This window comes from Opisthorchis viverrini (assembly GCF_000715545.1).
Source record: "Opisthorchis viverrini unplaced genomic scaffold opera_v5_298, whole genome shotgun sequence".
Classification (NCBI taxonomy): Eukaryota; Metazoa; Platyhelminthes; class Trematoda; order Opisthorchiida; family Opisthorchiidae; genus Opisthorchis; species Opisthorchis viverrini.
Window position 1 is genome coordinate 72874 of NW_008751950.1, and position 10578 is coordinate 83451.

Consider the following 10578-nt stretch of genomic DNA (forward strand, 5'->3'; position numbering starts at 1 on the left):
CAGGGTGGGAACCGCGTGATCCTCACTGTGCCTGGTTGGAGACACTACAAGATATGGCTGGCAACCGATGTCAGTGGCGTTCTTGTTGTCAGTTTCTATCCAGATTGCCTGAGTGAATGTCTGGAGGTGTGGGCGCTTCGGAATGATTGTGTTAAACTAGCACTAAGTCCCTCCCCCGTCCACCTTTATTCTTTTCTTTGCAATAAGTCTTTCAAATAAGTCATGGTTGTAGGGCAGTGCAGCATCGGTGTTGAACACTGATGTCATGCTGTCGATGACGATGATGATGATATCAGCTCCTGTTTGGTGAATTTTTGTGGTTCGCATTCCCACCTAGGCGTTCGTAAATTTACGTTCCCACGGCAATAGATCGTATACGCGTAACCTTACCATCAATCTATTAGGCAGGTATCGCTTGCGTGCCATCTATCTTCGCGGTTTTCAGTTTTCACGATTTGCCATTCAACTGTAAACTTGTGCTTGTACTGCAATATCAGGTTAAGGAGAAAATCACTACCTAGTAAATGCGCATTCAATCCGCGTCGCTTACAATTAGTGAACAAAAACCTTTCCAAACCATTTGAAGACAACCAAGCGCGCAGTGCCTCCGCTTCTCTGTTTTCGCCCATTAACCGAGTCTTACTGAAAGATGTCATGTTTCATATAGCTGGAGCGTTCTGAAATAAGCCAGAATCGCGCGAAATTGAAAATCGCAAATGCTTTGCCTCGTGATGATGGGAAGAGTATCGTCTTGGTACAGAAATACATACGGCGAGTAGAATCAATATAGTCATGATCTAGCAGAGATCTTTCAACACATTTTTTATATATCAAATGACGATTCGAATAGATTATTTACTGACAAAGCTTACGTGCTTGACCGTACTCCTTTTTTGTTTTTGCCGGTTCGAACGAGCATTTTAAGCCACGAACAATCAACAAACTTCTCTGCAAGAAAAAAATCAAATGGCTGAATTCCGCCCTAGATGCCGGTCCATCAGGACACTGTGTACGCCTCTACTGATGTCAAACATGTGAAAGCATTTGGTACTAACAATCGGAACTCTGGTGTTCAGTAAAATCATTCAGTCAAAGTCAGACTTCTTGCGGTCACTCAGAATGGAGTCTTCTGTGACAAATATTAGTGAGCTTCATTACTAACGTACTAAAGTATTTCACCTCGGGAACAACTGTATACTCCATGTCTTTCTGCTTTTTTGGATTTTCGGCTTCTACCAACTGACCAACAATGAACAACGAAAGTTGCTACAGATCAACTAATAAGTGACTGCCACAACGGTGCTTAGCGAACATTTCTTTATCTGATACAAACAAAAAGTCTCGGAGAATACGGCTTAGATCGTGGAACGGATGATTACACTTCCGCGAAATCTCTATGCGTAGCCCGCAGGGCTTTTTTTCATGGACGCTCTTAGTCTGGACCGCTGCGAATTAAGACTATGTGGTCTGGTAGAACATCCTAAGTGAAAGTAGGTTTGACCCAGCCTTCTATGGCACAAAACTCTGCGTCAGTGACAGAAGGTACTGACGTCAGGCGATCGTCTACGTAGAAGTTGTTTATCACGGACGATTTAATTCTATGGTCCTAATCCCCGCCGAAAACAGACACTGGTTGTCTCAAAGAGAAATTGGCCCAGAACGGAGAAGAGACGGCACCGAAAATATGACAGGCCATTTGAAATTCAATAGGCTCACTATTAAGGTATAAAAATAGTATCACCGAAGCGGTAAAAACCAATTGCGCGGTAAGAAAAACGGAAAATACAAATGTCCTGTAGAATTGGAACAGGATTCAACTACACCTGTCCAAAAAGGGTGGTCCCTTCAAATTGTTAACCGGGAAGGCAGCCATTCAAGGTGGGAGGCACTTTAAATACATATGAAGTTCCAACAACGACCATGATGAACAACATTTAAACAACATGTCGACTTCGGTTTTGTGACCTTTCAAGAGACGCCATGTGGGTGATCATTATTAATTTCACGTTCCACTTCCATTGAAACGACATACATAAGGATGGAACGCGGTCAGCACACACACGCACCATATGTATGGCCGAGAGTTGTCGACTTGGAGGGCGAGAATTGTGATGCTCGACTTTAACGCAACCGGTTGAGGCAAACGCAGTGCCGAAGACGATGATACCAAAATTACTACTCACCAGAAGTAAACTCAAATTCATTTAGGCCAGGTTTGCGAGGTTGCGACCATCACTAGTCTAATTCGTTTGCACGTTACGATGCTGTGTTGCTGACAGCATTTTGTTTAATTGAGCAAAATATCAAGGTCACAGACCGTTTCCGACTTACGTTTAATTACCTGTTTGCGAGTTGAAGCGCGAAATCAAACTAGCATATTGAAATATTCTGCTGTGTTTTTTACNACTGACCAACAATGAACAACGAAAGTTGCTACAGATCAACTAATAAGTGACTGCCACAACGGTGCTTAGCGAACATTTCTTTATCTGATACAAACAAAAAGTCTCGGAGAATACGGCTTAGATCGTGGAACGGATGATTACACTTCCGCGAAATCTCTATGCGTAGCCCGCAGGGCTTTTTTTCATGGACGCTCTTAGTCTGGACCGCTGCGAATTAAGACTATGTGGTCTGGTAGAACATCCTAAGTGAAAGTAGGTTTGACCCAGCCTTCTATGGCACAAAACTCTGCGTCAGTGACAGAAGGTACTGACGTCAGGCGATCGTCTACGTAGAAGTTGTTTATCACGGACGATTTAATTCTATGGTCCTAATCCCCGCCGAAAACAGACACTGGTTGTCTCAAAGAGAAATTGGCCCAGAACGGAGAAGAGACGGCACCGAAAATATGACAGGCCATTTGAAATTCAATAGGCTCACTATTAAGGTATAAAAATAGTATCACCGAAGCGGTAAAAACCAATTGCGCGGTAAGAAAAACGGAAAATACAAATGTCCTGTAGAATTGGAACAGGATTCAACTACACCTGTCCAAAAAGGGTGGTCCCTTCAAATTGTTAACCGGGAAGGCAGCCATTCAAGGTGGGAGGCACTTTAAATACATATGAAGTTCCAACAACGACCATGATGAACAACATTTAAACAACATGTCGACTTCGGTTTTGTGACCTTTCAAGAGACGCCATGTGGGTGATCACGTTCCACTTCCATTGAAACGACATACATAAGGATGGAACGCGGTCAGCACACACACGCACCATATGTATGGCCGAGAGTTGTCGACTTGGAGGGCGAGAATTGTGATGCTCGGCTTTAACGCAATCGGTTGAGGCAAACGCAGTGCCGAAGACGATGATACCAAAATTACTACTCACCAGAAGTAAACTCAAATTCATTTAGGCCAGGTTTGCGAGGTTGCGACCATCACTAGTCTAATTCGTTTGCACGTTACGATGCTGTGTTGCTGACAGCATTTTGTTTAATTGAGCAAAATATCAAGGTCACAGACCGTTTCCGACTTACGTTTAATTACCTGTTTGCGAGTTGAAGCACGAAATCAAACTAGCATATTGAAATATTCTGCTGTGTTTTTTACAAATGAGCTATCATTCACAAAGCAACAGTTGCAGATTAAACCCAGAGACACAGTGAATGGCGTTCGCATAAGCAAAATAAACCAAACTTAAAAAAATAGATGAAGATATTTGGCGAATTTCGGCATATCATCGTTTATTTGGGAAGCTCACCACCCCCTCAATATAATGATGAAGGATAATTTTATGCGCTGTGGATGATCTTCATTCTCCGATGTGCACGGATAGTCAGCAGATGGTGTGGCGTTATGAAATAATTGCATGGTTAGCAACAACAAAACAATAAATTTTCCATTGGAAATAATCCCGTTTCTCAGTTATTATACATCATCAAGCCTAAGTACACTGATAGAAAATAAGGCCGATCATTGCCGGTCATCAGGATAACACAACGCGCTGTCGCCTAACTCGGCTACCTATCGTAACGTGTCTATGTTCGGCGTTGATTATGAAGCCTCAACTATGGACGACAATCTGATCCAACATCAAAAGGCGGCCTTTCATTCTCATAACTGAGCACCATATCGATTCGCTTGGCTAATTGTAGTAACTGCCGGACCCGGACCCATGCTCGCAGCTGACTAATCTAGCGATCAACGGCGGTCTTTCATATCCATACATATCGTCCGTCTACCAAGTCCACGCCTAAACTAATACACAATCAAACCTAGCGAAGTATGTTTCCATATATTGATTGCATCGGTTTAAATGTATATACATAAATCCCCGGGTAATCATCCAATGAATGCGAAAATTCCTTAGGAGCAGAGCATAAAATGCTTCTGAGGGTCGACAGCCAAATATATATTAGGGCTTTAACTTAAAAACCCATTATTACCAGCAACCGGTATGTAGTAGCTGGAGCCTAACGAGAACGATATGAGGTTTGTATCTCGCCTCAGTTAATTTACTCCACCAAAACCTGCAAGGCGGAATCACAAACACTTTCTTACTAACTTGCTCCGATGGGTACACGATGTTTGTGAATTTTTGCACGAGAAAAATCATTCCAGTTTTTTGGGGTCTAATAACACGCAGCCAGAGATTCTGAATGAAGCGGTGCTCGGCTTGATCAGAGCGTTCAACCCAATGTTCCGTCAAACGCTCGGAGAAAGAAAGAAGTTTTCAATCTACCGACATTCAGTGCAGGGTGGAGAACACATTCTGAAATGAATCACTTGAAAACACATTCCAAAAATGAATAATGGAATACATTTTAGTTCCTCAAGAGCATTTGACTGAGTTCCACGGAGCTCATTGTTTTACAAACGTGAGGACTATGTGATCCACAGTGTGAGAATCTACGCTAGATGAACGCTGTCCGTTTCAAAATAACGTCCCAAGTGAGAGTTGTATCACGCCAACTATCAGCTGCCTCAGGCTGTTCAGAGTGTCTCGAGGCTCTGTCCAATTGCCCTTAATAATAATAATAATGCTTGTTCCTTACTGGTGGGTGGTGTAACGGAGAGCATGATCTTATTGGTACAGTCAGAATAAATGCATAACTGGCAGGTTTTTTTATTACCGGGGATCGGGTTGAAACAGGGCACATGTAAAGAAATACTGAGCAGTATCCGATGTAGTAGTCACACCTGAACTAGCGCTATCCAACTACAGTAGAAATCAAATGCAGCGAAACACAGCCATTGCAACTCTTCCTATCTTCGTTGAACATATCAAGCTGAGACTGTGGCGTTTTGTACCTTTGTTTTCCTTCCATTATAACACTACGTATTTCATCAACTGCTGAGCCCGAGACAGTCGAAATTTCAAGAGGTCGGGCAAACAATGGAGTGAGTGCAATAGATAGGAAAACTGAAACTTGCGCAAAATGAGGAACCAAAACAATGGATCTGGTGAAGTCACAGAGTTGCATTGATCCGGAGGGTCAATTTGAACAAAAGCTCAAAACTACTGCTGAGGACCCGCGACCTTGAACAGTTCTGTTTATGACAAGATCGCGCAAAGTGTAAGTTGGAGTCAGTGAAGGAATCAACAATAGGGATTAATGGTAGCAGGAATATCAGAATCAGCTGTGAAGGCAAAAGGGTGTCGCTGTTAAAGCGGAGTATGGTGTACAATTTCTCCAGGAGAGCGAGTTAGTGCTAACGCGCAAAACGAACCGCTAGCTTTAAAAAAGATGCTTGAAAAAAGATGATGAAGCCCACCTAAACAGCGTGATATGAACAAAAAAGACGCAAAGTGAAATTCCATGAACAACACATACTACTCGCGTTCCTCCCCATCAGTAGTATCACAGTTAGTCAAGCTACGCCAAACAGCCCACAAAACCAAACGGACAAAAATTTTAACCTCAAATCCTTGCACAACAAAAACTGCACTTGTCCAAAAGGTGGTAGCAGTAGAAGTCATTGAAATTTTCATTCACGGGCGCGAAAAACTGCGACCCTAAAGGAAAAGGTGCCGCACGAACCAAACTCTCAGGGAGCGAAGACCCCTCTGCAAATAAAGAGTGATTATTAAATCACCAGGGCAGTAAGCGGACAAAATCGCCCCAGGAGCTGTGTACTCAACCCAGCGTACAGCTGTTAACTCTTCTAAACTCTCTGGTAGCACACTACTCAAATTTTCACCTTCGGGCGCAGCGGAGATAGCGCCTAAGTGCTTATGCACAGGCCGCCTAAGTTTTTAACAAACTTCACTGTTTTACACAGTCATCTTATTTTAAACAGCCATCAAAATTCACACTTACGGAAACTTGGCTCACACCAGATGTCTTTGACGCGGAAATCACTATGGACAACTACTTGTTTTTTGCGCTGACTGAAATGCAGTAGGGCTCGAGGGAGCTTTTTTATACGTAAACGCGGCTCGGCCCATCTCGATTTTCATCACTGACACCAATCCTGCATGCACTGTTGATTTCAAATCTCTCTGCGTGGGACCAATCCTCTTCTTCACTGCATGGTCTGCCGTTTCCCATCGAGCTCACCGGAAGATAACCACTTCTTCATACTAACGCCGGAACAACTCTCCTTCAGCCAACACTCCACACATTTCTTGCTGGTCTCCCGAATGGAATTCCAGTACGTCGGGTCTGGCAACTGGCTGCTGATCAACTCGCTACACAGAACGGTTGGACTCACAAGTCACCACTCCATCAAGCCAAACGAAATCCCGCTGGATTTCGTTATCGTCAACGAAAGACACTTCGTTTTTCAGCTGTTACTTAAAGCTCTACTGGGATGCAGTGAACAACGTGTGATTGGGTTTTATGGTAACTTTCCCAGAACTTCGAAACCACAGACGTGAATTTGAATCTGTTGTCCCGCGGTATACTCAGAAATGGATAGCTTTCTTGTGCAATTCAAACCGAGACCAGCTTCAGTGAAGGAGTTATACAAAACCTTCGTCCTGAAAATTCACATGGATGAGGTGATGTTTGTCCCAAAAGACGAACGCAAAATCGGATCGGATGGCGTCTCCTGGATTAAAGGTTTCAATCAATCTTCTGAAGGATAACTTAGGGTGACACACAAGTCGATCTCATAATTCGTAAAATGTGGAATCCGCCATTGAAACACAGGAAGTTCAATCCACCAATCTGGACTTCGCCCAAAAAAAAACAAAACGTATCAGTTAAGTACATGAGACACCACTGGAGAAATAAGCCGACCGCCTTTCTCTCAGGAACAGAAACAGGGAACCCACGCAGGACGCAATAATGGTACCTGGTTTCCACATAAAACACTATGCAAGTCTGTATTCTGCCCCAGCGACCTCATTACATCCAAACTTGTCAAGACGTGACTACGGGGGCCTCCAACCAACCTGGTCTTCACGGAAGAGGACATTCTTCAACTCATGTGAGTTGGAACCAAATGAGGTATATACAAGGATTCTGAAGCAAACCCCGCTTACACTGGTGTTTCGTCAGTCGCTCAACGAAGATCACTTTTCCTCTGCTTGGAAGGAAGCAATGACCATGCCTATCTAAACAAAATTGGTGACCGACTATGCCCATCAGTTACAGGCCTATAAGCATCACTATCGTACCGTACAACGTCACAGAACACCTTCCGAAGCGGCGCATCTTACATCACCTCATCACCAGCAACTTGATATCCTCAGTGAAATACGGATTTCTCTCAAACTATTCCTGCGTGATGAACGTGCTCGTATTTATGGACAGCTTAACCCAAGCTAAGGACGGAGGACTCATAACAGATGCCATATTTTCTCGACTTCTAAAGAAATTTGATTGAGTTACACATGTCTTGCTGCTCCACAAACTCTAGTTTTACGGGATTTAAGCGAAAATTCTACTCTGTATCAAGGTGTGCCAATCTGATAGAACATTCCAAGTGAAAGTAGGCTCGATCTACGCTTCTTCGACACAGGAGATTTCCAGTACTGTTTCTATCTCTGTTTCTGGTCAACATCAATGACCTTCCAGATGTTTTATTCAAGTTTCCGTCTACCTTCTGCGGATGACTTAAAATCCCGCGGTTCGAATGTGATAGCCCCTAAAATGAATGTAAACGCTGCAAAGCAGTGGTTGTTGGACTGGCACCTTCCCTTGACTGACAAAAAGTACGTTCATATGTCATTTGGTGGAGACTAAGCGAACGCCTTTGTCGTGCGTGGTGAAAATGGACCGACAGACATTACGAGGATAGATGCCGAAAGGATTTAGGTATCAGGTTTCCTTGAACCATGTATTTCTCACAATACCATGAAAAATCGGCTCAAAAGGCATTCCTCCTCCTACAATGACCCAGCGCATCTTCTTCCGTATCACTCGCACGGACTTTCAGATATTCTATGGGGGCTGAGTCAGACAGATTATTGAATTTTCTAACAAATTTGTCTACTCAGAAAGCAAGAAGGACGCAACCCCCATTCAGCCTATCGATCGGGCTTCTATGGAAATGGCTGCCGGCCTTGCTCCAGCCTCCCATAACTACATAACAAATACATAAAACCACACTTAAAACGAAAGCGGGATCGTCGTGCGATGAGTCGGGCACACCGACCACATCGCCCAAGTATGAACACGTTCGCCTGTTCAGACGTGAAAATTCCGATGCGTCCGACGTGCGTTGGTGGAGTAGTGGTTACACGCTCGCCTCGCATGTCAGATGTCCGGGGTTCAAATCCGGGCACGGCCTTTGGATACGCACTGCTAGTGAGCTTCTGATTAGAGCGAAACTCGAGTCCAGTGCTTCCCTATGATGTGGATTCACCGGAATAATTACGCCAGAACGGGAGGACGACCGTCCAAACGAGAGTGGTCTGAATATGAATAAAATGATATCATTGAACGAACTGGGAAAAGCATGGCGAATGCACTAGACGCGTGATTAAGGTTTAGTCAACCGTCTCTAGCGAAAACGTTTGTCAAGGTGTAAAACTGTATCAGCACATTGACCAGCTGAACTCATTAAGTCACAACTTTTTGAGTGGAAAATGCAAATGCTGCCACATGGGAACACGGTCATCCTTTGATGGGGTTTTTGAGCTTTTGTCACTGCGTAGTGTCGCTCGACTAGTTTTCTGGTCTGTATGCAATGCTGTCGAAAATGCGAGTAATTTGAAAGCACAATTTAGTACGGGGTGTTTGGCATTGAGGACAGTACCTGAAGAATACACCATATTTGGGGCATTTATGTAAGGAGTGCACATAAGAATTCTTAGGATATTAACAAGGAATTATAAGCTGGGTAACAAAACTGTTTTTGCTTCATTTCGAGTTTGGCTCTAAGCACATTCTGGGCCAAAGACTGAAAATCCTATTGTGTCTTTTCGTTGGAGTTACACTGAAACTGGATTGTGCATTAACCGGCTGCAACCGCAATATCCGAAGGGGTTCAGGAGAAAATGCCATCGACAACAACGGATATTCGCAACTCCATCTTTCAGCATAACCAACTGGGTAAAGGGCGACCTTTTAAGTTCTTGGTCTGGGGTTTCGAATGCTGTTTTATGCGGCCCAATCAATTTTCACAAGAGGATTTCCAAAGTTACGAACGATATTTTAAAATAATATAAGTTAGTTGTCTATAGTACGTCGTTCAAAAAGTTCACACTTCCCAAACTATTACACCTCATAATCACGCCATGTGTATTTCAAACCGCTGTGCTCACTGTGTGCTCAGGTGGTTAATCTACTTGATGAATTTGCGGATCGTCTCACGTCCTGTTTATCCACGAACAAAAACAGGTGATGAAGAAACACGTTATACTGCATGGATTCGAACGATTCGTCCACCCAGTGCACAAATTATGAGTATTGTTTGTCTGTTCGCTTTTTATGGTTAAAAGCAAAAGCTAATTGTAAGAGTGTTCGAGGTGCAAATGGTGTTTGTGGAGAATTCGTCTTGTAAGTGAAGTCAATCTATGCTGAAAAGCCGAGAAGCACTGTACAGTTGTTTCATCCTTATTGGGAATCATCAGAAGTGCGCACCCCACGAAACTCCGGAGAGTCTCGAACACTTAACCATTCGGCCACGGGCGGCTGATCAGCAATATGATTAACTCGCACTTAGACAGGATATAGCGCCGCTCATCCTTCAATCACGGGATCCACATCGCGCGGTCACACGTGTTGACTGGTTCCTCGAGCAACATAGCATAGATGGGCTTCACTTAAAGGACGAAATCTCCACAAAAACCCCCAATCTCCTCACACTACCAACAAATTGGTGTTTCCCGTGAAGTGACATTCGGTCATCTGCTTGAGCGTGCAGTCGGACCATTCTCGCTTTAATTCGTTTCAAGCGTTGTACATGGATTTCAACTGGTTACTCTAATTGGGAGACCTAGATCACTGATTAGGACTGCGTCTAATAATGTGACTAGTACTTCTGCTTAGTTCTGAAGCATTCGTGGCGTCGTGAGATCAACATAAAGCATCGTAACAGGAAACGTTGAATTCATCTATTTCGCACATCTCATCATCATCTCTCATCTCAGGCAGTGTCGAGGTAATGGGAGGATGCGGAAGAGATCATTTTTTGCAGACACACAAGCCAATGGAAATGTTACAATGAGTAAAGTT